The sequence below is a fragment of the Phascolarctos cinereus genome, unplaced genomic scaffold (assembly GCF_003287225.1).
Source record: "Phascolarctos cinereus isolate Bilbo 61053 unplaced genomic scaffold, phaCin_HiC Scaffold_726;HRSCAF=1367, whole genome shotgun sequence".
NCBI lineage: Eukaryota > Metazoa > Chordata > Mammalia > Diprotodontia > Phascolarctidae > Phascolarctos > Phascolarctos cinereus.
Genome location: NW_027556098.1, coordinates 319,235,307 through 319,260,545, shown reverse-complemented (window position 1 = coordinate 319,260,545; position 25,239 = coordinate 319,235,307). Strand labels below are relative to the sequence as shown.

Below are 25,239 nucleotides of genomic sequence, written 5' to 3'. Positions count from 1 at the left end.
CAGGAATTGTTTTTCCCCATGAAATCATCTATGTATTTGGGCTTTTGTTTTCTGAACAACTGTACAATTATAATGTGCCTCTTAATTTTAGTTGGGCCTGGGATGGAATTTTCTGACAAGGCTACCTATTTATTTAATTTACAATTTAAGGAGCTCTGTGGTGGCAAAAACCTATTTTTGTATCTATAAGATTATGTGAATTTTTCTTTTTCTTAAATGATATTTTATTTTTCCCCCAATTACGTGTAAAAACAATTATAACATTTGCGTGAATTTTTCAATGTGAATCCTTCACAATATGGCTTAACTCTATATACTGCATGTATTTCTTCAGTGTTTAAGGCTACTTATTTATTATGTTTCTGAAGGTACATTGGCTAAGGAAGCTTTGCCCTAATACTTCTTATTGCATTAACAAATTATAAGTATTACTTGAAAAAAAAAAGAATGCAGACAAAATAGAAATAGAAAGAATCCACTAGTCACCTCTTCAAAGACACCCCAAAATGGAAACTCCCAAGTACATCCTAGCCAAAATCCAAAAATTCAAGGCAAGATGCCAAAAAGAAAGAAATGAAGTACTGAGGAACCACAGTCAGGATCACACATGATTTAGCAGCCACCACTATAAAGGAGTAGAGAGCTTGGATACAATACTCCATGAGGCAAAGGATCTGGGTGTACAACCAAGAATAACTTAACCAGCAAAACTGAGGGTAATGCTACGAGGGGGGAAATGGATCTTAAATGAAATAAAGGACTTCCAAGCATTCCTGAGAAAATGAATTTTGGCTGATTAAAACAAAAAATGCATTTATTTATTTATCTAAAAATTTTTCACAACTTGGCCCATTCCTACTTTTCCTGTCTTCTTTCATTTTACTCCCGTCCACACACTCTATGATCTAGCTACACTAGCCCACTTGTAGCTCCTCAAATAGGATGTCTCCGTGCCTTTACATAGGCTGTCTCCAATGCCAGGAATGCTTTGCCCTCTAACTTCTGCCTCCTTACTTCCCTTGGCTTCTTTTAAGACACAGCTTAAATCCTATCTTCTGCAGGAGGCCTTTCCCAATTGCCCAAGCTGCTAGTGCTTTCTCCTTACAGATTATTTCCAATGTACTCTGTATGCGTTACATATACGCACAGTTATTTAACTCCTCCGTGGCACTGGGAGACTCAGTGATTCATTCAGGGCTACACTGCTAGTGTGTGCCACAGGCACTCAGAACAATTCCTTAAGGACCTGGAATTAAAGCTTGATGTTTGGCTCAGCTGGCATCATTGAGGACCATATCACTAAAACGAGCTGCCATTCCTAGGGAGTAGAGGGAGGCCAAGACTTGCTAGCTTAGGTTCCCAGAGATTAGTGACTGGGGAAACTCATCCCTGCAAAGCCACAGGGAATCAGACATGGGACATATCAATCAGCTCAGAAACCAGTTGGATCTCCTGGGACAGAAAACAGGCAAACCTGTTCTAGACCCGATGAATCATCACCCCCTGAAGAGAAAGTTTCTTTGTCCTGCTTCCCGTGAGGTTTAGGGGATTTCCTTCAAAACTGACCAGAGCTGGCCTGCTTTTCACATAGTAGCCCCGCATCTTAATGATATGGCAGGTAATTTAAATTTGTACCAACTGCCCATGATGCTATAATTCTCTAAGTCTTGCAAAGCATTTTCCTCAGAATACTGCTGAGAGACAAAGTGAAAATATCACTCTTTGCATATGAAGAGAAGTGAAAAGCCCTCCTTCCCCCGCCTTTAGTAAGGACTGGTGCCAGGTCCTCACCCAGCTCTTCTGACTTCAGTTTCATTCAACTTACCCAGCATTTAGTAAAGTGCCCATCATGTGCCAGGAAGGCACAATGAAAGACACTGGAAGCACAAAACCAAAAGAAACAGTCCTTCAGCTCAAATAGTTTACATTCTACTGGGAGAGAATAGTACGACATGTAGTAAATACCAAGAATATATACAAAGTAAAAACAGGTCATCTTGAGGAGGATCAAACACTAACAACTGGAAAGAGAGACATGGGAAAGGGGTGTTTCACTTGAGGCCCACAGATGCCTGAGGGCTCTGTGGATATATTACAGGGGGCTATAAACTTGGATGGGAAAAAAATAATACCTTCATTTCAATATATTTGGTTTCCTTTATAATCCTATGCATTTTATTTTATGTATTTAAAGACATTATTGAGAGGAGGGATCCCCGGTTTTCACCAGACTGCCGAAGGGGTCAATGAGACCCCAAAAGGCAACGAATCCCTGGTGTAAGAGGCAGTCTATGATTCAGCCTTCCAGAGAGTCAGGGATTCCAAGATGTGGGGAAGATGTAGAGCATCTAAATACGACTCTAGAATCTCTTCCTTGTGTCCCTGGGGAGAATAGATAAGAGTTGGGCTGTACTGGTGACAAGATACTACACAGACAACTGCAGTCCACAGTATTAAACAATATACATACACATATATGCACAGGTGTGTGCATGTATGCACATGTGTATGCTATGTGGATTGCAGTTCTCTGTCATATACACACACGTATGTCTATCATATACACACCCTATGTATGTATGTATGCGTGTATGGGTATGCACGTACGCGCGCACACACACACACATACATACACACACACATACATACATACACACCCTCTCAATGGAATTTCTGCTTTCAAGTCCTTCAGAACAAAGTCACCTGGTACCACTTTATCATCTCTTTATCTCAAAATGAACAAAGTAGCTAACTCTGCCCCTGGGGACTTCTTTCCCAGTCCAATAACAGGGTCTTTCCTCCTCCTTAATGGAGAACTGAGCCATTGCCCCTAAATTCATCTCCTGATTAGGTCACTAATAACAATGATAGCTTTTAAGATTTTGAGATTTAAAAAGCACTTTATACATATTGTTTCATTTGATAACAAGCAATTATATAATGCTTAAAGACTTGCAAAGAGTTTTATGATGAGACAATAATCATGATGAGAGCTTAGCACAGTTCCTGGCACATAGTGAACACCATATACTGTAAATGGTAACTGACGATGATGATGATGATGATGATGATGATGATGATGATGATGATGATGATGATGATGATGATGATGATGATATCCCCACATCAGCTTTGTGAGATTGATGCTATTATCAGATGAGGGAGAGAGACAGAAACAGAGATAAGAAAGTTAAATTAAGAAAGGAGGGATAGAGAAGAGACAGAGAAATCGGGAGAAGAGAGAGACAGAGAGAAGGGGGAAGGGAAGGGATAAAGAGAGACAGAAGAGAGGAGACAAATAGGAGAGACAGAGAAATAGAAAGAGGAAGGAAGGAAAGAGGCAGAGGAGACAGAAAAGATACAAAGAAGGGAGACAAAGACAAAAAGAGAGACCCAGAGAGAATGAGCATCATTGGAGTGTTATTCAGGAAAGGTAACAAGGAATTAAAGCTTCAGGATTTCAAATACAGCTCATAGGGAGGTTACAAGGGTCATGAGAAATCACTAGACTAAGAAGCAGGAGAAGTGGGTTCAAGTGCCAGCTCTGGCCCTAACTATGTGATCCTGGGCAACCTGGTCCTCATAACTGAAGTACTTATGTTACATCTTGGTCTCTGCCATAGGGATATGAAGACAGATGTGACAAAATTCCTGCTCTGAAGGGACTTATAACTTAATGGAGGGGTTCCTGACCTGGGGTTCTCAGGCCCCCAAAGGATCCAAAAACAGATTTCAGGGGGTCCCTGAACTTATATGGGAAAACAGTTAAATTTCTTTATCACTATAAGAGAGTGAGGAAAGGGAATAAGCATTTATAAAATAGTGCCTACTATGTGCCAGACACTTTGCTAAGCACTTTTTACAAATATTGTCTCATTTGATCCTCATAACAACCCAGGGAGATAGGTGCTATTGTTATCCCCATTTTACAGCTGATGAAACTGAGGCAAACAGAGGTTAAGTGCTTTGCCCATAGTCACATAACTAGCAAGTATCTGAGGCTGGATCCTAACTCAAGTCTTTCTGACTCGAGGCCCAGCTCTCTATCCACGGAGCTACCGCCTTCCTCTATAAATAATTGGTTTTCTTCGTAATCCTCTATATTGACTGTCAAAGGGGTACCAAAACTTAAAAATAAATAAATAAATAAAAGGTTAAGGTCCCCTGATCTGATGGGACTTATTGAGGAACTGAATGATAGGATGAAAAGTTGGGTTGATCACACAGCAAAAGGAAGGGATGGCAGGTAGACAACCAGAGGGCTCTGTGGATAGTCTCTCAATATCAGAAGTTGAGGGAGGCATCCAACATGGTAGATGGACTCTTTATGTCAATTTCACAGGAGAACTTGGACCAAAGTCACTTGGGATAGGCTGGCAAGGATGGGTTTTGCTACAGGAAACTTCAAATAAAAAGCAAATCCATTTCAGTATTTGAGTATTAATATAACAAGGAACTGAATTCCCTTCTTTCTCACTCTGATAATCTATAAATCTCTGGTCTTGGTGACCAGGGCTGTTTTTGTGATTTCTATGAGCTCTGTGGAGTTGTGTCTGCAAGATCTGAACCATAGGGGGTGGCTGAGTTCTGCCTGTCTGTGTTCCAGAGACTACAGGTCCCTGGGGAGCCTCCATCAATCTTATTTCTCTCCGGACTATAGGAGTGAGCTGAAAACAAGATCAGCATTACTAAGGACATGGCTTAGCAAGATGCATGAATCCCAAAGCTCAGGAGCCCTGCATGGACTTTACTGTAGCCTTCTGAGGCATTTGCTTCTCTCACCTGCAAAGCACAGAAACCCAGTATGGGAAGGAAACTATATGTGATGGATGAGCCCCTGACCCGAGGCAGGGGTGGGGGTGGGAAGCAATTGGCATAGAGCCACACAGTGGGAAGAGCCCTGAGCTTGGAGCACAGAGGCTTGGTCTCAGGACCTGATTCTCTAACCACCTTAGAGGGGGGCTTTTGACACTCACTTGCTATCTCCAGTCCTCAATAAATGCATTGGTCTTGGTGTACTTTAACAAGGCTTCTTAATGTTTTGTGTCACAGCCCCCTTTAGCAACTTGGGAAAGCTTACTCCTGACCCTTCTTAGAATAATCATGTTTTTCAATAATTAAAGGAAATGCTCAATTTCAGTTAGGGATTAGTGATAATTTAAAAAAATTCATGTTTGCAGATCCTTCGACATCTACCCATGAACTCCCTGGGCGGGGGGGGGGGAGGCCAGGGACCCCAAGTGAAGAACCCCTGATCTATAGCTGTACTTTCAGGGCTAAGGTTCATGTCTAAATCCAATCATACCAGCCTGTAGGACACAGCTTATGCCTCCCCAACTTCAGGGCTCCCTTAAGCACTCCAACCCACAATGCACTTTCCCTTCATTTTTGCTCTCCTCTAGCACCTAGAGTTTGAATCATAATAATAAGCTCACATATGTAGAGTGTTTCAAGGTTTAAAAATTGCTTTCCTCAAAACAAACCTATGGAGGGGAGTGATGAAGGGAGCAGAAGAGAGAGATTGGGGGGGAGAGAAAGGGAAGGAAGAAAAGAGAGAAAGAAAGAGGAGAGAAATTGAAAGAAAGGGGGAGGGGGAGAGAAGAAGAGAGGGAGGCAGGGAGGGAAGGAGAGAGGGAGAATGGGAGAGAGAGAAGGAGAGAGAGAGAATAAAGGAAAGAGGGGGAAGGGGAGGGGAGAGGAGAGGGAGGGAGAGGGGAGGGAGAGAAGAGGGAGGGAGAGGAGAGGGAGAGGAGAGGGAGAGGAGGGGAGGGAGGGAAAGGGAAGGGAGAGAAAGAGAGACAGAGAGAATAGGAGAGAGAGGGAAGGAGGGATGGAGGGGGTGGGGAAAGAGAAGAGAGGAGAGGAGAGGGGAGAAAAGAGGGAGATAATTTTCTCTATTTTTATAGACAATAAAAGTGAAGCTTAAAGGTAGCAGCTTCCCCATGGTCATACAGCTAATAAATGCTAATATATGCCAGCGCCCCAGCTGGATTATATATTATCTTGCACTGTTCACTCATTGTTCCTTCAGAGAATGATTGTCTCTCCAGCTAAAGCATCTATTCCTTGGCTGGCAATACTTCTAATACTCTATTAGTTGAGGACTTGTTGATCTTTCCCAGTTTTAATGTGACTCTTGGCAGAGACAGAGCAGCCTAATGGAAAGACAACTGCTTCTGGGGATAGGAGATTCAAGTTTAGTTCCAGGATGAAGCTCCAATTTCCAGCCCCATGACTCTGGGCAAGTCATTCTACTTAGCCTCTGGGATGCCTAATGGAGAAGGAAGAAGAGGTAAGAAAAAAGGAAAAGAGTTGTCGGGAAGTCTGAAACTTCATTTTGGACAACAATACCTAAGAAGGCTGAGGCCAAAATGAAGAGGGCCTCAAGTGCCAAGCTGAGGTGTTTGGATTTTTCTAACAGGCTATGGGGAGCCATTGAGGGTTCTTGAGCAGGATGATTACCCAATAAAGACTCAGATTTATTTACCACTTTAAAATTTCTAAAGCCTATCTTACAACAACCCTGTTAGGTAGTGTGAGCATTGCCATTCCTATTTTAGAGAGGAGAAAACAGAGGTGAAGTGATATGTCCATAAATACAAAGCTAGTCAATGTTCAATGGCAGATTCAAACCTTTCGGAATGGACGCCAACAGCACTATGCCCAGTTGCCTCTAATGTGGTCACACCCTGTGCATTAATAAGTTTACTCTGGCAGCATAAACAGGATCCACCGAGAAGGCAAGAGCCTGGACACAGAGATACCAGTGAGTAGACTGTTGGCATAGTACAGTTATCCCTTCCACATCTCAACTTTCCCCATGGGAATTGTGTGATGACCAACTTTGACAGACTTAACTCTTCTCAGCAATACAAAGGATCTAAGACAATTATAAAAGACTCATGATGGAAAATGCTATCCACATCTGAATGCAGATTGAAGCATACCATTTTCACTTTTTTGTTTTGGTTTCTTCTTTCTCATGTTTTTTCCCTTTGGTTTTAATTCTTCTTTACAACAAGACTAATGTGGAATTATGCTTAATATGATTGTATACATATGACCTATATCAGATTGCATGCTGTCTTGGGGGTGGGGGAGTGGAGGAAGGGGGAGAAAATTTAGAACTCAAATCTTATAGAAGTGAACGTTGAAAACTAAAAACAAATAAATAAAATGTTTTAAAAATTAAATGGGAACTTTGGGGGAGTTTTGCGGAAGCTACAGATGACACATGAAGGCCAGCAGACAACACGGAGCCCATGACCAAATATTTTAACCCAAATTTTACAATGACATACTGTAAAGACCCCATAAAAGAAAAATAAAAAATTCAGACTTCTTCTCTGGTACAAAGGGAGGGCTAAAAAATTTTACATGGATTTTCCAGATTGCAGGGACATGGTGCTGCTAACCCCCACAACGTGGGAGGGATCACTGCAGAAGAAGAGTAATAATGATGGCTAGGAGGGGAGAAGTTAAAAAGGGAAGGAAGAGGAGGGCAGGAGAGGACAAGATGAAAGTTACATCCAGGTAGATTTCAATTCAATATAAAGGAAACTTCCCAAAAAATTAGAGCTGTCTGAAAATAGAGCCATCTACTTGAGGTGGTAAACAAGCATCCTTGTCACTGCACATGTTCAAGTTTACTGAGAGCAAATATGAGAGCAAGATTACATATCAACACTCTAATAGTGGAATTTCTGGCAGTGTGACAGGCCAGTGGAGGAAGCATGAAGGAAGAAGGCTTTTTTAATACCACATCATCCCTGCCAAGTAAGGGGCTGGCCATTTAGAAAGCAGGGTCTCTGCAGACAAAAAAGGCCCCACAACCTAACACACACACACACACACACACACACACACACACACACACAAAGTCAAGCTAAGAGAAATCAGACCCTGAAAAATTAGCTGTGTTAGTTCAAGCAAATCACCTGTCCCTCTCTGAACCTCAATTTCCTCACCTATAAAATGAGGCGGTTGGACCAGATGACCCGAGGCCTCCTTTCAGTTTTAAATACTCAAGCCCTGTGAATGGAGATGGGTGTCAAGGGCTGTCTTTCTTCTTCCGGAGGGACAGGGCAGCTATTGTAACTCCTTAGCGCACAGAATGCTGCAGACTGATCTTATTACCTTGATCAAGACAACATGCCCATTCTTAGCTGCCCTGCTACTGTCAGGACAAAGTCTAGCTCTGGAAAGGAAGCGAAGATCTGAATCCATCTTAGACGGGGTGGACATTTTTTGTGGTTGTGTGTGTGCACCTGGTTTTTATGAACTTGTGCTTTACACATACACATGTGCATATTTGTGTACATGAATACACACGTGTATGCACACATACCAATATAAGTATGTGTGTGCACAGATACATGTTTGTATGTGTTGTGTGTTGCGGTACTGTACATAGGCTTATGGGGATGTTTGTACATGAGTACAAGGATGCTGGAGTAAGTGTACAGGAATACTTTGTATTCCTACATGTAGTGAGTCTATGTGGGGAGAGAGGCATGGGGGAATAGAAACATTAGTAGAGATGTGTGGGTCTAGGGGGAGGACAATGTCATAGAATCATAGATGGAAAGGCCATTCTAGGCCATCTAGTCTAATTCCTACATTTTACAGCTGAAGAAACTGAGGCCAAGAAGAATTAAGTGACTGGCCCAAGGTCACAGAGGTAGTAAGTGGCACAGTCTGGATTTGAACCCAGGCCCCCTCACTCTAAATCCTGTGTTCTTTCTACTGCACCCCACTGTGGCCATGGACACATCTAAAGATGGCATATGTGGGTGAGTGGGTATGCATCGATGTGGAGGGATACATGTATGAGCATGCAGATGTATGGGGAGGTACGGACATGTGAAAAGTGTGGGAGAGTTTAGGTATGTGAAAGGGTATGAAAGATGCAGGGGTGTAGGTTTGGGTGAGGGTGTCAGTATGCTACAAGAGGGTCACCTTCTTGTGGCAACTAGGTGGTGCACTGGATAGAGCACCGGACCTGAATTCAGGATGACCCGAGTTCTAATGCGGTCTCAGACACTTGATAGTTACAAGCTGTCTGACCTGGGCAAGTCACTTAACCCCATTGCCTAGCCAAAAAAAAAAAATGTGTCACCTTCTTGTCTTGTCTTACCCTTCTCAGGATATTAGGAAAATAAGACTTTTTAAACAACAAAAAAAGCTTTCATAATACAGATGTCACAAAGGAACAGCTGGAGTGAGACGTGAAACAGAACTTCCAAACAGTCATAAAAACAGACTCATACAGAAGAAAAAGGAAGTGAGAACAAGCTTGATCCCATCTTGGAAGGATGAATGGAATCACAGGTCACCTCCTGGCTTGAAGGTATCTGTGCCTCTGTGGGTGGGTGCAGGGGTGTGTGTGTGTGTGTGTGTGTGTGTGTGTGTGCGCGCGCGTGTGTATAGACATCTGCACGCACACACACATGGATGTTGGTGGGCATCTGCCTATGTGGTCATAACGTGAGAATTATGTGTGCTCGCATACACATCTGAGGATATGGATGGTGGCTCCACATGTTCTCAACACGCTTTCTTGGCTCAATGGAAAGAGCACAGGAATGCAAGTCAGACCACATAAGCCACGGGTTCTTGATCTAGTGCCCACGGACCCCCATCAGTTTTAGGGGCGGCAGGGAAAAAAACCACATCTTCATCTCATTAGCTGTCCCCCAGACCTGGAATTCTCCCCTTCATCATCTCCATTTTCTGGCTTCCCTGGCTTGCTTCAGATCCCAAGGTAAAGCCTACCTCCTACAGGAAGCTTTTCCCCATCCCCCTTAATGCTACTGCCTTCCCTCTGTTGGTTATCTCCAACATATCCTGAGTGTGTGTAAAGATATAGATATATAGATATATATACACGTACATATATATAAAAAAATATATTTGCATACACCGCTTACTTGTACATAGTTTTTTGCCTGCTGTTTTCCCCATTAGACTGTGAGTTCTTTAAGGACAGGGACTATCTTTTGCCTCTCTTTGTATCGATAACATTTAACACTGTGCCTGATACACAGTAGGTGCTTAATACTATTGCACTACAAGAAATGACGAGCAGGTGGATTTCAGAAAAACCTGGAAAGACTTACATGAACTGACACTGAGGGAACTGCGCAGGAGAACATCGTACACAGTAACAACAACATAGTACAATGACCAGCTTTGACAGACTGGCTATTCCCAGTGATCCAAGACAATTCCAAAAGACTCATGATGAAAAATGCTATGCACATCCAGAGAAAAGTACTAGGGAGCCTGAATGCAGATCAAAGCATGCTATTTTCACTTTCTTTTGTTGGTTTTTTCACATTTTTTTCTTTTGTTCTGTTTTTCTTTTACAACATGACTAATGTGGAAATATGTTTTACATGATTGGAACTATACAACCTATATCAGGCTGCTTGCCCGGGGGGGTGGGGGGCGCATGGCAGACAGGGAGAAGGTGAGGGGGGAGGAGGAGGAAGGAAGAAAAATTTGGAACTCAAAAATCTTTCCAAAAAATTAATGTTGAAAATTGTCTTTACATGTAACTGGAAACATAAAATAATATTAAATAAAATAAAATGAAAAATAAAATATCTGTACACTTGACTTGAAACATTTCTTTCAAATATTTAAAAACATCATTTTGGGGCAACTAGATGTCACAAGTACTGGCCCTGGAGTCAGGAGGACCTGAGTTCAAATCCAGTCTCAAACTGTTACTAGCTATGTAACCCTGGGCAAGTCACTTAACCCCAACTGCCTCCAAAACAAAAACAAAAACATTATTCTGCCAAGGGGCCCATAGACTTCACTTAGTCTGCCACTAGTTAAGAGCCCTTGACCTAGGCTCTAGACCCAGCTGATGTCACCAACTCATTGTGTGACTTTAGAAAATTCACCTTATTCCTCTGGGCCTTGTCTTTCCTATCTGTCAAGTGGGCACAGACTCACTGAATTCAAGAATGTCATCCCTGGAAGAGACCACCTCATTCAACCCCTTCACTCTGAGCAAAGCGGAGCCAAGAAAAGGAGAGAGAATCAGCAAAGGCCACAAGACAAGTTAGGGACAAAGCCAGAACTAGAAGGCAGGTTTCCTGATTCCCAGGCTGGTCAATATTCATTCCATTATATACCATTGAGCTCTCATGTTAATTCCTGCCCTACCTACTTCACAGAGCCTTGAGGACCATGCATGAGTAATGATTTCTCAACATCATTATTCCTGCCTGGGTGCCAGGACCTGAATGAAGACATAATACATCTTTCAGCCTGGAGGCTCTAGCTCAGGCACTGGGTTCTCTGAACTAGATAAACCTCAAAGGGAGCTGAGCATCTCCTGAGTCCTGGTGCAACACTTCAGAGTAAGCTGGGATCAATTAAGACGCAATTGGGAAATATTTGAAAAAATAAATAAAAATAAAATAGAATATAGATAATATTAAAATCTAAAACCATACCATGTGATGTTTAATAAATATTCAACTGAACTGTCTTTCTATAAATGTGTTATCATTATAATATTCAGAGAAGCCATTTCCTTAGCAGCCTCCCTTTCCCTTCCACTGAACATACAGCATCTTTGGCCAAATTCCAATGGCTTGCATGAGACAGTCATTTGTATAATACAATTTGAAAGGCACCAGTAGTCCCTATCACACTCCTTCCTCCAGAATCTACACCACCCCTATCCTATTGCTGATGTCTGAAATTCTACCATTAGAGATAAATTCTTTTGGTTAAAGAAAAACACAAGCATCCATGGGAAGAATGTTGGGCATCAAATGGTTCATACCACAGTATCAGGCCCTGGGCCCAGAATGGCATAGGAAGCAACAAAGTCCTTCGGAAAAGAATAAGAAGGAAGCTTATATGGTACAGCCCAGTAGAAAAAGCCGGCCTGGGAGGCAGGAGATCAAGGTTTGGGTCCCTGCTCTGCCATTCACTTCCTACGTAGCCTCTCTGGGCCCTCTGGGCTCATCACCTATCAAATAAGTAGGGTTGGCAAAAGTTGGGGGAAGGATGAGATGGGGACTTGGCTGAGCCCTGTAACAACAGCTCCTTCCCATTATGACAATCTAGGATTCTATGACTGTAGCCAGGAGGACAGGGTCTGTGCAGCATCAATCTTTGTATTCCTAGCACCAAGCACCAGATTCAGTCTCTAAGTGCTTGATAAATGCACTTTGTTGAAGTGAATTAAATTATTGACCAGGACAGGGAGAGCTTTCTAAGGGAAGAGCTAAATAGCCTGAAAGAATTCAATCGTGTCAAAGGAATTAGAAATCATTATTCAGTTTAATTCAGTTAGCACTTATGAAGTGCCTACTGTGTGCCAGGCGCTGTCCTAGGTGCTGGGGAAACAAAGTCAAAAAAATGAAACTGTCTCTGCTCTCAAAGCACTTACATCCTGTGGAGATACACACACACAGAGAAGGGGATAAAAATATATACAAGGTAAATGTAAAAGCATTTGTCAGGGAGGGTCTTATCAGTAACAGCCTTATTTATGTTGGAAGCTGTACTTGATCTGAACTCTGAACTAGGAAGGAATTCTAGGAAGGAGAGGTGAGAAAAAAGGAGTCTCCCAGACATAGGAAATACATACAAAAGCACAGAGGTGGATAGAATGTCATGTATAGGGAACAGTAGGGAATACAGTTTGGAATACAAAGTATGTAAGGGGTAGAAAAGGGAATTAAGTCTAGAAAGAGAGGCTGGAGCCAGAAGGAGAAGGGCTTTCCATGGTGGGCCACTGGAGCTTGCCATTTATCCTACAGGCAACAGGCAAGGAGAAACTGAAGCTTCATGAGCAGGAAAGTGACAAAGGGTCATAGGACACTTTTAGAGCTGAAAGGGTCACTTGAATATGTCTTTTTGTATTAATTTATTTATTTTTAATTTTCAACATTCACTTCCACAAGATTTTGAGTTCCAAATTTTCTCCCCATCTTGTCCCTCCCCCCACCCCAAGACAATGTGCATTCTGAATACCCCTTCCCTTAATCTGCCCTCCCTTCTATCTCCCCCACCCCTTCTCTTATCCTCTTCCCCTTCTATTTTCCTGTAGGGCAGGATAGATTTCCATACCCCATTGCCTGTATATATTATTTCCCAGTTGCATGTGAAAACAATTTTTAACATTTGTTTTTAGAACTTTGGGTTCCAAATTCTCTCCCTTTCTCCCTCCCCAACCACTCTCACTGAGATGGCAAGCAACTCGATACACTTCGATAGTAGTCATGCTGTAAAAAACTAACTATATTTCCCTTCATTTTATCCTGCCCCCCATTTATGAATTTGTCGACTCCAACATTTACCAGCTGTGTAACCATTAACAAGACACTTCATCTCTCTCAGCCTCAGTTTTCCTCATTTGTAAAATGAAGATAATATTTGCAGCACCTCCTTTATGAGGATGGTTATGAGGATGGTAAGAAACTTGATATAGAAATATGTGATCTTAATTATAATTATGAGCAGTATGAACTCTAGAAAGAGCACTGGCTCTGAATCAAAGGACCCAGGCTCAAATCCAGTCTCTGATGTATACTGCTTGTGACTTTGGGCAAGACACAATATCTCTAGGCCTCCGTCTCTTCATCTGTAAAATGGGGAGGGTTAGCCTAGACTTAGACAGTTTCATAGTCTTCAAGACTATGATTCTATTAAGAGTCTTTATAGCCCTTAACATTCAATGCCCTAAAATCCCTTACAGTTCAGACATTCTCAGGCCTCCATCCTGCCAGTCTGTGTTCTCATCTCAAGGATGCTTAGATTCTTTGAAACTCCCAGGTCAGCAAAAGAATTTGGCCATTGTCTTAAGCAGAAGGGCTTTCTGTTAACAAAAGACTTTCCACATATATGTATGTGTACATACATATATACACATACATACACACACATATATACATATGCATGTATATGGATAGGACTGAAGGGCAGACCTCAATTTCTCTTTTAAGTCAATTGAATTCAACACATATTACTACTAAATACACGTAGAAACAAATTGCAAAACAAACTTTGCCTCAAGACGATGACATTTTATTCTTGTAGGCCAAGTTCCACAAAGAGACTAAAAAAGGCCATAGACCTCTGCTTCCAACCTAGACGGGTCTTTCTTTGAACAGTCAGAGTAATGCTTTGAAGGAATCAACTTCAACGAACACCTTACAATATTATTGTTGATGTTTAGGCGTTTTATTAATGTCCAGCTCTTTATGATACCATTTTAGGGTTTTCTTGGCAGAGATACTGATTTGCCATTTCCTTCTCCAACTCATTTTACAGATGCAGAAATTGAGGCAAAGAGTTAAGTGACTTGCCCCGGGTCACTCAGCTAGTAAGTGTCTGAGGCTAGATTTGAATTCAGCTCTTTCTGACTCCGGGCCAGACAGGTCTACCAGATGAGTTTCTAAGTTACAAGGGACAGGGGTTCTAACAAATAAATCCAATAATGATTAGGTTTTGTTAGGAGGGGAGGATGGAGAACAATACTGGGGAAGGAGTGGGGAGTCCAAATGAATGAAGAGGCATGCCTGGGTAGATGAAGGCAGCATGGGCTGAGAAGGAGAGGAATGAAGATGAGCACACAAAAGAAAGAAAAAGTATCATAGGATTTGGATCTAGAATGGAGTTTAGGATTAAAGATTAGCCCCAACTTGTTCTTGTCTCCTGCCCCACCTCCTCTACTTCCAGCAGGAGCTCCACTTCCACAGCATTTTAAAGCTTACAAAACTCAGTCCTCTCAGCTGGGGTGGGGGTGGGAGGGGGGTTGCAATGCCCAAGCCGTTTTATCCTTATTTTCCAGATAAGAAATCCAAGACTCAAAGAGAAGAAATGACTTGCAGTTGGGTTTAGGGGAAAGAACAATGGAATTGGAGTCAGAAGACTTGAGTGCAAATCCTTTCTTGGCCTCTCCCTGTGTGACTTTGGGAAAATCACTGAACCTCTAAGAGCTTTGGTTTCCTGCATATCGATAAAATGAGGAGGCTGGAACTAGTAGCTTCCAAGGGTCCTTCCAACTCTGAAATGGATCTAGACTTGCCCTGGGTCACACCAGGAGCCAGCACTTGAACCCAGTTTCTGTTGTATTCCCAACTCATTCCATGTTGTATTTCCACCCATTCCAGATCAGACACAATGAGGGAAGGTTGGGAGGAAAGAGGAAGAGGCATTGATTAAAATTCTACCTTGTACTTGGGGTTGTGTATATCTGCTTATCCCAATAGAAGAATGTGAGCCCCTTGAGCACAACCGAAGTCTTACCCATCTCTGGTAGAGCTCACTACTAATAAACAGAGTGGCTGCTGTTTTTCTTAATATTTTCTGACTCCACGGACTCATTTAGCAATCAGATGGACCCCTTCTCAGAATAATGTTATTAATTGCATGAAATACAAAGATTACAAAGGAAACTATACTGAAATAGTTACCAATATACTTAAAAACTAAGTACACCAGAACCCCAGACATAAAGGAATGTCTCCAAATGACCCATCCAATTCAAGATGAGCTCCTTCCCAAACTGCCTAGGGACAGCTGTTCTTTTCCCCAGGCCCACATAGTACTCCCCCTCTGGAATGCCCCTAATCCTCTCTCCTCTAAAATTGGGCTCCAGTCTCCCTCTCCAGGCATACCTCCCACTACTTTCCCCTCCCACTTCCATGGATTCTCCATTTCAGTCAATCTGCACAGCTCTCTCCTGCTTCTTCTGGCCCCCTCCCCCAAACACAGCCCATGTCAGTACTGCCCCCAGACTCTGCTGTTTGTCGGCATGTGCCTCATCCTTCAAGGCCCAGATCAAAGGCTCCCTCTTCTATGAAGCCTTCCCCAGTATGCTACTCTGTCCCCATCAATACCACTCTTTCCAGAGCACTCCATAGTCCTCTCGGCCCTTTATCAATTTCTATCATATTTTTCTATCCTTTCCTTAAAGTCCTTGTCCAATGCCTCACTGGGCCATGGAGGTGATCCCTAGGTTCTCAAAGGTTTTGCCCCTGAGGTGAGAAGCTCTGGTTGGGTTGTACCAAGCTGGGAAGTCTTCCAGTACAGGCCCAGTAATTTGGTCAGGCTATCGACCAGCATTTATTAGGCATTGATGTGGGAGGCACAAGCTAAGTGCAACAGACACCAAGAAAGGCAAAAACACCAACCCTGCCCTCAACGAGGTCATGTTCTAATGGAGGAGAGAACATGCAAATAAGTAGGTACAGACTACATAATATAAATACTATCTAATTATAATTATTCTGTATATAGTAAATGGGAGAGAATCTCAGAGGGAAGATGATCAACTATGTGTCTCTTTCATCTGATAACAAAGCATGGGGAAATATATCATGGAAAAGTTTATCATAAGAAGATTCACCAACACCAAAGGATGACTTCTTCTGGCTAAAGCAATTTACAAAACCAGCCGCTAAGGAGCTGAAATCTCTGTCCACACTGATGACATCACAGTTCCCTAGAAGTACTGAAATAAATACACTACTAGATTATAAACTGCATTATGGCAAGAATTTGGTTAGCTATACTTTGTAATCTCATTTCCCTCATCCCAAGGATCAGAACATAGGGTTTTGCACATAATAGGCACTTTATAAATGTCTGCTAAGAGCTATGGAATGTTCAAGAACAAATCCTACCCATTCTTCAAGGACCCCCTCTTCCATGAAGCCTTCCCAGATCTTTCTCTGAATTCCCTATAGCACTTAAGTCTTATCACATATTTTAGCACACAAGGACTAGCCAGATTGAGTTCCCTAATTATAATTAATATTAATAATAAAATTAATATTAATTTAATTATTAGTGTTAATACTTACTGTTAATTTATTCTAATCGTGTTATAATTTATTATTTAATAATAAAATTAACAATAATTAAGTCACTATCAATTAAAATTATTAATTAATAATAATTATTCTTATACTTATTCATGTAGAAGTTTGAAGTCTACAAAGTACTTTATGTGTTATTTCATTTGATCCTCACAACAATCCAGAGAGGCAGGTCTCATTTGACAGAGGAGAAAACAGACACAGAGGGACAAGTGACTTGTCCAAGATCACACAGCTAAGTGTCTGAGGCAGCATTTGAACTCAGGTCTTCCTAACTTCAGGTCCAAAACTCAGTCTACTGCACCACCCCGCAGAACCAAGTGGAAACTCCTTGAGGTAGGGACAGCATACATCCACGTACCAGATCTTATATTTCTTTTCCTTCCCTATTTCATACCTACTTATGGCATATAGAAATTTTTAAGGAGTGGCTGTGGCTGGAAGCCATTCAAAGACAGTTCTTCATTGGGTGGGAGACAGGTGAAAAGAGGCAAACTTAGCAGAACCAAGACTGCCTCCCCTAAAAAAAGGAGATTTCTCAAAGTCGCTCAGAGATAGTTTATTGCTTATTAATTATAGGATTTAGGGCTAGAAAGGACCATAGAACTGAATGATGGAACTAAAATACAAGAACACAGAGCGTCAGAGCTGAAATGAACCTCAGAACATAAAATGTCACAATCGGAAGAGACCTCGGAACACAGAATTACAGAGATGGAAGTGATCTCTTCACATAAAATGCTAGAAGCTGGAAGAAATCTGAAAGACCATCTGGTCCAACTCCTTCCTTTACTGGGGCATAGAGAAGGCCAACGATTTGGCCAACAACACGCAAGTTGCAGCTCGCTAGAATGTGAACCAGGTTCCCTGGCTCCAAATCCAGTGTGCCCAGATTGTCTAGCAATCTAGCAGAGAGCCTGAGGTATTGCAGACTCCCTCTCCTGGCATTCCCTTAAACAATCAGATCAGAGTAGAGCAGTTATCCAGTACTTATCCAGTACTTCATAAATGACCTCACATTAGGTATTTGTGAGTTGGATACTCACAACTATCCTCTGGGGTAGCTATTACAGATACTGGTATTATCCCCATTTTACAAATGACGAAGAAACAAGGCCAGGGAGAGGACAGACTTTTTGCCTGGTGACTTAATTCCATTGAATGATGAAAGTTACATTTGACTCCAGGTCTTTCTGACTCCAAGTTCAGAGCTCTTTCCCTCTAGAACTAGGGATTTATGGAGGCTTAGCTTCTAGCCAAGAAGGGAGAGAAAGAAAAGAAGCTTCATGCTTCCTTTGGGGATCAAATCCCTAAAGATGGGGAACCAGGGAGCAGGTAGGCAAAGGAAATTAAGCCCTTAGAAGCACTGAAGGACAATTAAGGGAGTGTTAAGAATTGGAAAAAAGAAGAGTGACTGGACCAGGGAGGAGAGGTTGTGAGCATGGGATCCTAGAAAAAGCCATGTATTTTTAATTCCTCCCTCCCCCAGATTGGAATAGTACACCACTTGCTGTGTAACTTTGGATGAATATAATAGACGAATAATTCAAGTTTTTCTTCTGGAGGTTGCCAAGTGGCTCTGCTAGGTGGAGAGAGCAATGGGTTCCCCTGGAGTAAGGAAGGCTGGAGTTCAAATCCAGCCTCAGACACTAGCTGGGTGACCCCCAGGTAAGTCACTTAACTTCTCCCAGCCTCAGTTTCTTCCTTGTAAAATGAGGATCAGAGTAGAATATATTCCACAGGGTTGTTGTGAAGATGAAACGAGAAAATATTTGTAAAAAGTGCTTAGCAAAGTGCCAGGACATAGTAAGTAGATGCTTAATAAATGCTTATTCCCTTCCCCTTCTCTCTTACCTTCTGATAGCCTAGAATAGCGTAAGTACTATTTTTTCCCTCTACTTTACAGGACAAGCAACTGAAGCTCAGGAATTTACTTTCCCAGGGTTATACAGCCTCCAGGCAGGGATCTGATCACAGGACTCCATCGTATAATGCAACAGGCCTTCCACTAAATGCACACAAGTCACTTCAGTTCTGTGGGCCTCCTCTCTTACACACTCTATAAAATGAGGGGGCTGGGCTCCAGGATCTCTGAGGCTCCTTGCAGCTGTAAATCGTCAGTGGATGGAAGGAGGAGGGGGCAGGGAGGTGGGACTTTTCCTCCATAACTCAAAATGAGGTCAGAGAAGGGAAAGCAAACAAGGTGGGGGAGGGAGGGGAATGAACACCACCACCAAGGCCCAGCTCCCAGGGGTCTCTGAAGAGGCAGGGAAGGGGGGAGGGGGAAATTTCGGTCATGGTCACGTAGTTCATAACAAAACAAACAGATTCCTTCCTTCGGCCTCCCTCCCCCACACCATAGCCTCCTCCTCAAGGAGGCCCCCTAACAGGGGGACACTTCCTGGGGTAGGGAGTTGTGATTTGGGGTTTCCGTCTCAAATGACACATACACTCCAGCTCCATCTCTCACAATCTCAGTTACATACCACCAGACTTTCACAATCTCACACCGCATGCTCCCAATCTCTCACACCACACTCACAGTCTCACACTAAACACATCACTTACTCTCGGTCTCACACTTACAGACCACACATTCACACAAACACACACCACTCACACACTTACCAACCATTTTCAATCTCACACACACACCTGGCATCTCTCAGTCTCACATACCACACGCACTCCCTCGCAATCTCACTTAAACCCCAATCTCACCCAACACAACTTCACAATTACGCGCACACATCACAGCTTCATCAAATCCATTTCCCACCACTTTTATTCTCCTCCACACCCAAATACTAACCAGATATACACACCACACACATAAGAGCAGACTGTTTCCTTTTTTCCTTTGTATTCCTTTTGCCAAGCACTTAGTAGGTGCTTAATAAATGCTTGAATACTTGTTAAATTGACTTTCCCTCAAACACCACACACCCCTTCTCTCGCCAGCCTTCTTACACACACACACACACACACACACACACACACACACACACACACACACACTCTCTCTCTCTCCCTCTCTCTCTTTCTCTCTCTCAGACACACCCCCATGTACACACTCCCATTATAGGCCACACAGGCTATATATAAACCACTCACAATGATACCACACACTCAGTTTCTCTCAGACACACCCCCAAATATATATATGCTCCTGCTTCAGACCACAAACTGTATATACACCACACACACTCTCTCAGTCTCTCAGACACTGTATGTACACACACTGTCTCTTACACACCCCTGTATGTGTATATATCTATATATATAGATATATATATAGATATATATATATCTATATATATACACTCCCGCTACAAACCACAGTCAGCCTATATATAAATCATGCATAATGACACCACAGACACACATAGACTCCACACACCACATAAACCCCCACAGAAACTACACACAGCACATGGCCACTTCACACACCATGCATTGGCACCGCATGAACATCACAAACACACACACACACACCCCTCGACGCACACACATACACAACGGGCGCGCACAAACACAACCACACACCGCTCAATGGACTCCGAAGGAGCCTCCTACCTGAGGCTTGCAAGCCCGGCAGTCAGGGGAGGCAGGATCCTGGGCAGGAAGGAGCCGAAGGTGCGGCTGTCGCCAGACGTGGGCTCGCTCCCGATTGGTGGCAGTGGCAGTGGTAGTAGCAGCGGTGGCAGTGTGCTGTGTAGAGGGAAGGTGTCTCGGCCAGCCAGGTACTCCCGCCGCTAAGGCAGAGGCTCAGAGGCTGCAGCGCCAACTCCTCCTGCTTACGATCCCCGAAGGGTTCTGGCGCTTGAGGCCCCAGCCCTCCAATCCAATCAGGACAAGGGGAGGGGCCTCAGAGGGGACGAAACGGGTGGGGAGGGGAAGTGGCGGAAGCCGCGCATGCGGACTTGTTCAAAAAGAGAGGCTGCTAGGGAACCGAGGGGGCCTCCGGGGTTAGAGCTAGCGAAGTGGGAAAGGGGCGGGAAGGGTCAGGGACTGAGTTAGAAAAAGAAACTTTTGTGATCGACGATCCTCTTTCCTTTTGTGCCCCCCTTTCTCTCCCAATTTCTTACTTCCACGTTTCCCTTTCTCCTCGAGTTTCCCTCTTACTCTTTCTCTCTTAAACCTTTCCCTGACACTGGACTCTATCAGTCTTCTCCCAGTCCCCCCCTTTCCCCTCACACCCTAATCCCCATCCCATTTTTACTCCCTCTTCCTCACTTCCTATATCCCTTCTCCCATTTCCCCTTTCTGCTCATCTTCCATCTCATCACTTCGTCTTCCAGTCCCCATCTCTGATCTCCCTCTCTTTTTACCACTCTCTGGAGTTTCTTGGTCCTCGTCTCTGCCTGCCATCTCCCTTTCTCTTTCTCCCCCATCTTCCCCGAAGGGTTCTGGCCTCCCCCTTCCTTTCTCTCACCTCAGCCCCATGATTCCCTAACACCTTGTCTCCTTGTCTTTCTCTCTTCATCACTCCCTATTTTGGCTTCCCCATTTTCCCAGGTGTTCTCATCTCACTTGCATGTCTTTCTCCCCAGTTATCCACACACAGCCTTGAAAGGATAGGGAGGCCAAGAGGGAGGATCGCAGGAAAGAACATTTGGGTCATGGATCCACAGACTCACAGTTGGAAGAGATGACATATTAGAGAGATTTAGTTTGTCATTAAAAAAAAAATCCCTTCTGAAGCATACCTCCAAAGTTATAATATCACATTTGCCTAAAGACCTCTAGAGTGGACAGAACAGCACCATCTTTTGGAAGAAGTGGGTTGAGAGTCAGAAGATCTGGGTTCAAATTTTAGTCCTGCCACATACTACCTTTTACAGGGGTGGGGAACCTGTGGACCTCTAGGTCCTCAAGTGTGGCCCTTGACCGAATCCAAACTTCACAGAACAAATCCCTTTAGTAAAAGGATTTGTTCTGTAAAACTTGGACTCAGTCAAAAGGCTGCATCCAAGGACCTAGAAGGCTGCATGTGGCCTTAAAGTCTCAAGTTCCCCCACCCCTGCTTTAGTCAATCCACTTAACCTCTTTGGCCTTAGGTTTCTTCATATATAAAATAAGGGAATTGGACAAGATGATTTATAGAGCCCTTTTACAGGTGCCTCAGTGGATAGTACTAGGCCTGGAGACAGAAAGACCTGAGTTCAAACCTGGCCTCAGACAATTCCTTTCTAACTGTGTGACCCTGGAAAAGTCACCTAACCTCTGTCAGCCTCAGTTTCCTCTACTATAAAATGGGCATAACAATAGCACCTTCTTCCAGGGTTATTGTGAGGATCAAATGAGATAATGTGCCTGGCACATAGTATATGCTTAGGTCATAAAGGGCTTTGAATGCCAAACAGAGGATTTTATATTTGATCCTGGAGGTGATAGAAATCCACTGAGTAAGGAGGTGGGAGAAGATGATATTGTTGGACCTGTGCATTAGAAAAATTATATTGGAAGTTGAATGAAGGATGGGCTGGAGTGAGGAGAAACTTGAGATGAGCAGACCAACCATGAGGCTATTGCAATTGTCTGGACATGAGATGATGCGAACCTGGTACTACAATAGGGACAGTAGCAGAAGAGAGGAGGGGTGTATAAGAAAGATGTTGCAAAGGTGAAATTGATAGGGCTTAATAACAGATTAAAGATGAGGGCTTGGAGCCCCAGGGAAAATAGCGGTGCTACAGAAGTTTGGAAAGGAGGAGGGTTCTAGGGGAAAGATAACGTGTTCAGTTTTAGACAATGCAGAGTTGAACTGGTTCACCATGGGGTCAAGATGGTGAAGGTAATTTTGATCCAGCAATATCACAACTAGGTCTGTAACATCTCAAAGAGATCATAAAAAATACAAAAGGACCCAAATGTACAAAAATATTTATAGTAGCTCATTTTTTGGTGGCCAAGAATTGGAAATTGAGGGGATGTCAATCAATTGGGGAATGGATGAACAAGTTGTGGTATATACATGTAACAGAATACCACTATGCTATGAGAAATGATGGGGGGAATGGTTTCAGAAAAGCCTGGAAAGACTTATGTGAACTGATGCTGAGTGAAGTGAGCACAACCGGGAGAACATTATACACAGTAACAGCAACATTGTGCAATGATCAACCATGAGAGAGTTAGCTCTTCTCAGCAATACAATGATCTAAGACAATTCCAAAAGACTCATTCTGGAAAATGCTATCCACAGCCTGAAAAAGGACCATGGAGTCTGAACACACTATTTTCACTCTTTTTTCATTTTTTCTTTTTCATGGTTTTTCCCTTTTGTACTGATTCTTCTTTCACAACATGACTAATGTGATTAATATGATTGTGTACGTATAACAAAAAAAAAGATAGGGAAGGTAGGAGAATATAGTTAATACAGAGGTATAGCTTACAAAAGAATTGAGGGACGGAGGGATTGGAGGGCACCGTGAAGACAGATCCATTCTTGGAAACTTTTCTAAGTTTTTGTCTGATGGCCACCATGTGGTGGAGTAAGAATACTAGACTTCATGTGACCAAATTACCCCCCTATTCAATAAACTCCAGTGGCTCCCTGGATCAAATATAAAGTCCTCTGGTTGATGGCCAGAGCCATTTATCATCCGGCCTCTTCCTACCCTTGCAGTCTTCTTACGCCTTACTTTTCACTACATACACTACATACAATGATGTTCTTTACACATGATGCTCCGTTTCTTGACTCTGGACATTTTCATTGGCTGTCCCCTCTGCCTGGAGAGCTTTCCCTCCTTGTCTCTGCCTCCTTCCTGGCTTCCTTCAAGTTCCAGCTGAAATCCCACCTTCTACAGAAAGACTTTCCTGATCCCTCTTAATACTAGTGCCTTCCCTTTGTTGATTATTTCCAGTTTATCCTGTATATAGCCTGTTTCCAGGCAGTTGTTTGCATGTCCCCCCCCCCATTAGACTGTGAGCTCCTTGAGGGTAGGACTGTTTTTTGCCTTTCTTTGTCTCTCCATTGCTCAGCACAGTGCTTGGTGCGTAGCTCTGTGTGCCAGGCTTATTGACTGACTGACTGCAGGTCCCAGGTCTGTCTTAGGCACTACATCATGGCGCTGAGGTTTGCCAAGCACTTTATGTACATTATCTCATAGGCTCATGGTTCTAAATCGGGAAGGGACCTCAGAAGCCATCTGGTGAAATCCTTCATTTTATGGATGAGGAAACTGAGGCCCAGATAGCTTCAGTGACTTGCCCAAGGTTCCACAGGTAATAAGCATCAGAGGCAGAATTTGAACCCAGGTCTCAGACTCCAAAGTGCTCTTTCCATTGTACCGTACTGCCTTTATTACTGTTCAGTTCCATAGGCACTAGGGATCCAAAGCAAAAAATAAAAATAAATGTCCCTGACCTCAACTATCTTACCCTGGGGAATGGGGAAAAGCTGAGAAAACAGGGGTTAAGGTCCCTTTGACAAAGTCTAAGGCAACACCACAGACTTAGTCCCCCCAGGTCACCCAGTAAACAGCTTTATCTTGGACAAATATGGTAGTTCAGTGTTTTCACATGCATTCATTCTATTCATTGGGCCAGGGACCCAGTGGGGATGAGGAAGATTCTGACTTACCAAGAAACCTCCACTTCATCCTTCTTCCTTTGTGGGGGAGGGCCCAAGTATGAATATCCTCATTAGTACAGATTAGGAAATTGAGTTTCCCAGAGACTTACTGGTCACGTAGCTAATGTGCAGCAGAAGCAGGCCTTCTGGCCTCCCGAATCAGCAGTCTCTCTGTATTGCATGCCTCGCTGCCTCCGAAGGAAACTCCCAGTCTGACTGCAAGTTCCTTACTTCTCTGGATCTGGTCAGTGCTGATTCTCTTCCTCAGCCTCAAGGCATCATTGCACTTGAAGTCAGCTGACCGGGATATGGAGTCCTCCTGCCAACTAGCCTTATGATTTTGGACAAGTGACTTCCCCTCCCTGGGCCCCTTTCCTTAGTCATAGAAGACAGTTAATAAATAATACCTTCCCCTTAGGGCTATGGTAAAGAAGTACATAAATATAAGCTATCGTTATTACAGCTAGATGGAGCACAGAGAGAGCAACAAACCTGGAGTCAGGAGGACCTGAGTTCAAATTTGACCTCAGACGTTTATTAGTTGTGTTTCCCTGGGCAAGTCACTTAATCATGTTTGCCTCAGTTTGCTCATCTGTAAAATGAGCTAGAGAAGGAAATGGCAAACCACTCCAGTATCTCTGCCAAGAAAACCCCAAATGGGGTCACAAAGTCAGACACAACTAATTAATGAAAACAGCAACAGCAATCATTATTAGATTGTAGCTCCACAGGGCAGAGCAGGGATGAGGTTACTCTCCCTTTATCCAGTGCTACCATGCTTAAGGGAGAAGAGAGCCT

The 25,239-nt window shown here is 43.2% G+C and overlaps 1 protein-coding gene across 1 annotated transcript in view; it reads right to left on the bottom strand.

Annotated features, from left to right (window-relative positions):
* The window catches only part of CAPN5 (calpain 5), a 160,626-nt gene extending 135,999 nt beyond the window's left edge, over nt 1-24,627 (bottom strand). Inside the window, 1 exon segment of the mRNA XM_078156930.1 lies at nt 24,451-24,627. The gene's annotated coding sequence lies outside the window, so the exon portion shown is untranslated.
* Between the last annotated feature and the right edge of the window lie 612 nt (nt 24,628-25,239).